The 4,416-nt window shown below is 42.7% G+C and overlaps 1 pseudogene; it reads left to right on the forward strand.

The window, feature by feature from the left end:
- The first annotated feature begins 1,720 nt into the window (after nt 1–1,720).
- On the forward strand, nt 1,721–1,838 carry LOC126199998 (5S ribosomal RNA; annotated as a pseudogene).
- The last annotated feature ends 2,578 nt before the right edge of the window (nt 1,839–4,416 follow it).

Genomic DNA, 4,416 nt, shown 5'->3' on the forward strand with positions numbered 1-4,416 from the left:
TGTTTTGTGAGTGAAGTAGTGTGTGAGATTAAATAGTGTATCAGACAGATCCGTCGTTAACTGGGTTTGTCCACTGACGTATTCACTAATGAATAATACGCCGATATGGTGAACAGTTCAGTATAGGATTTTTCTTATCAGAATCGAGAGCAAACAAACACTGATGACGATAGTTCTGTTACACAACCCTACGTCGCAAGCTGAAGATGAGGAGATAGAGAAAGTATATGAGGATATTGAAAGGTTAAAACATTACATAAAGGAAGATGAAAATTTAATAGTCACGGGCAACTATTGTGCAATTGTAGGAGAAGGAGCAGAACAAAAGGTTACAGGAAAATATGGGCTTGGGACAAGGAATGCAAGAGGAGAAAAACTACTTGAGTTCTGTGACAAATTTCATCAGGCAATAGCGAATACTCTGTTCAAGAACCACAAGAGAAGGAGGTGTACTTCGAAATCACTTCAGTTAGATTGCATCATGGTCAGGCAGAGATTTCGAAATTGGATACAGGATTGTAAGGCTTACCCAGAAGCAGATGTAGTCTTAGATCACAATGTAGTTGTGACGAGGAGTAGGCTGAAGCATAAGAGAATAGTCAGGAAGACTCAGTATGAAAAGAAGTGGGGTACGGAAGTACTAAGAAATAACGAGATATTGTTGAAGCTCTCTAATTCTACAGATACAGCAATAAGGAGTAGCTTAGTAGCCAGTACAGTTGTAGAGGAATGGGAATCTCTGAAAAGGGCAATCGCAGACGTGGGAAGGAAAATCATGGGTACAAAGAAGATAACTGCGAAGAAACCATGGGTAACAAAAGAAATTCTTCAGTTGATCGATTAAAGAAGGATATATAAAAACGCTCAGGGAAATTCAGGAATACAGAACTACAAGCCGCTGAGAAAGGAAATAAATAGGAAGTGCAGGGAAGTTAAGAGGAAGTAACTGCATGGAAACGAGAAGAACTCGAAAAAAGAAATAATTGGCCGAAGGACTGGCTCAGTATATAGAAAAGTCAGAACAACTTTTGGTGAAATTAAAGGCAGGGGTGGTAATAAGAAGAGAACGGGAATCACGCTGTTAAAAGCAAACAGGTGGAAAGTGTACACTGATGACCTCTAAGAGAGGAAAGACTTGTCTGATGTGATGGAAGAAGAAACAGGAGTCGATGTAAAGGAGATATGAGATTCAGCACTACAATCTTTAAGAATGCTTTGGAGGACTTGATATCAAATAAGGCATATGGCGTAGATAACAGTTAATCATAATTTCTAAAGCCATAGAGGGAAGTGGGAACAAGACGAGTCTGGCGACATGCAAAAAAAAAAAAAAAAAAAAAAAAATTACATGGTTGAAATGGCTCTGAGCACTATGGGACTCAACTGCTGTGGTCATTAGTACCCTAGAACTTAGAACTACTTAAACCTAACTAACCTAAGGACATCACACACATCCATGCCCGAGGCAGGATTCGAACCTGCGACCGTAGCAGTCGCACGGTTCCGGACTGGCGACATGCAATCTGACTTTCAGAAAAGTATCACCCACCATTCTGAAGACTGCAAGAGCTGACAGGTTCGAGAAATATCGCACAGTCAGCTTAACAGCACATCCATCCAAGTTGCTGACTGGAATAATATACGGAAAAATGGAAAAGAAAGTTGTGGATGTGTTAGGTGATCATGAGTTTGGCTTTAGGAAAGGTAAAGGCAGCAGAGTGCCAACGGCCTTGCCGCAGTGATCATACCGGTTCCCTTCAGATCACCGAAGTTAAGAGCTGTCGGGCTGGGCTTGCACTGGGATGGGTGACCATCCGGTCTGCCGAGCGCTGTTGGCAAGCGGGATCTACTCAGTTCTTGCGAGGCAAACTGTGGACCTACTTAATTGAGAAGCAGCGGCTCCGGTCTCGTAAACTGACATACGGCCGGGAGAGCGGTGTGCTGACGACATGCCCCTCCACATCTGCATCCAGTGACGTCTGTGTGCTGAGGATGACACGGCGGCCGATCGGTACCTTTGGGCCTTCGAAAGTCTGTTCGGACGGATTTAGTTAGAAAGGCAGCAGAGTGGCAGTTCTGACGTCGCGGTTGGTGATGGAAGCAAAACTGAAAAAAATGAGTACATGTTCATAGGATCTGTTGACCTGGTAAAAGCTTTCGACATTGTAAAATGGTGTAACACGTTCGAAATTCTGAGCAAAATAGGTGTAAACTATAGGAAGAGACGGGTAATGTAGAATATGTACAGCAACCAACGGCGAATAATAAGAGTGGACGACCAAGAACGAAGTGCTCGGATTAAAAAGGATGTAGACAAGGATGTAGTCTTTCACCCCTACTGTCAAACGTGTACATCAGTGAAGCAATGATGGAAATAAAAGAAAGGTTCAAGAGTGGAATTAAAATGCAAGACGAAAGGATATCAACGATAAGATTCGCTGATGACATTTCTATCCTGAGTGAAATTGAAGAAAATTAGATGATCTGCTGAATGGAATGAACAGTCTAACGATTACAAAATAGTGACAGAGTAAACCGAAGAAAGACGAAAGTAGTGAGAGGTAGGAGAAATGAGCACAGTGAGAAATTTAACATCAGCATTCATGGTCACGAAGTAGATGAATTTAAGGACTTCTGCTACCTGGGCAGCAAACTAACCAGTGACGAAAGGATCGAGGAGGACATCAACATTCCTGGCCGAGGAAATTCTACTAGTATCAAACATAGGCCATAACTTCAGGAAGAAATTCCTGAGAATATACATTTGGGGCACAGCATTGTAAAGTGGGGAAACCGAAACAGAAGAGAATCGAAGGATTTAAGATGTGATGTGCTACAGAGGAATGTTAAAAATTAGGTGGACTGATAGGGTAGGGAATGAGGTGGTGCTGCATAGAATCGGAAAGGAATATGCGGAAAGCACTAATAAGGAGAAGGGACAGGATGATAGAACATCTTCGTGGCTGGCCGCATCAAACCCGTTAAAAGACTGACTAAAAAAAAAAAAAAGTGTAAGGTTTCGGTTTCTGCGATGATACCGCGGCTGTTGCTGTTGAAGAATACCGTTAGCACTTTCCAAGGCGTCGCATTCCTGATCGCAGATATCTACCAAAGTTTTCACCACGTGTCCTCCCAAGACCGCAGAAAGACACTGAAGTTAACGGTGGGAAGTACGATCATGTATTTGGAACTGTACAACATTTGAGTGACGCTAGTAAGCCTGATAATGAATAAAGTAATGCAGGAAATATAAAACATTGCACATTAAATGTGTTGTATCTCGGAAATCGTTTGCTATACTACATATGTCCAAATGAAGTTTATTGTTTCAAATGATGGTTCCTGTCATATCCCTCCCATTCCTCCTGAGACGCCCTGTATTGTTTAATTTACTGATGAGTAGCGAAGTAGCGCAGCCTTAACGTGAAGAGGAAAACAAGTATCTGGTAAAGACCCACGTACATACTATCAGGACACACAAAAACTGGACTGATCTGTTCACAAACTGCTCTAATAATGACACAATTTCCAAACTGTAACTAACACTTCAGCCAGAGTTATCTGCTTCCAAAACCTCGCGGCCTGTTGTCGTGCTGCTTATGGTTCAAATGGCTCTGAGCACTATGGGACTTAACATCTATGGTCATCAGTCCCCTAGAACTTAGAACTACTTAAACCTAACTAACCTAAGGACAGCACACAACACCCAGCCATCACGAGGCAGAGAAAATCCCTGACCCCGCCGGGAATCGAACCCGGGAACCCGGGCGTGGGAAGCGAGAACGCTACCGCACGACCACGAGATGCGGGCGTGCTGCTTAATCAAACTGTTCATACACTAGTACTTCGATCATTGGAAAGTCACCGCCTGAATATTCTCTTTTGTTTCAGGCAACAGATATATTTACTTTTTTTTTTATTAATGTTGGCTTACATGAAAGACGCTGTCGAGCTCTTTCACTGGAGTAAGCAGAGCCCCAACCATTTTTGCGACGTGGTTGGCTACTGATCTCGCGACACGACACTCAAACGCCACTAACGAATTTTAGTAAGATACAGCTAACCGTCTCTCTCAATTAGAATGCTCACCGAATTATGTTCAAATACATGTTTGTAGATTCCGTAACCGTCGCGACATGGCTGTTAGTTTCATGACACGACACACAAATATGGAAATTGCTCATATTATAACATTCTATAGACACTCCGCTGACGAACATTGGTATAAAAACATAAAACTACTGAAGTGAAACTTTTAACCGGATTTGGCAATGTAACGGCTAGTGCCCCGTAAATCTCTCATCCAGAAATAATCCTGCTGCCCACAGTGAAAACTCACGCGCCTCTCACCAACCACTCTCCGTTCTCAAAAGAGCCAACTATTGATTCTGAGACGGGAATTGGAGCTACAGTACG

Source organism: Schistocerca nitens, chromosome 8 (assembly GCF_023898315.1).
Source record: "Schistocerca nitens isolate TAMUIC-IGC-003100 chromosome 8, iqSchNite1.1, whole genome shotgun sequence".
Classification (NCBI taxonomy): Eukaryota; Metazoa; Arthropoda; class Insecta; order Orthoptera; family Acrididae; genus Schistocerca; species Schistocerca nitens.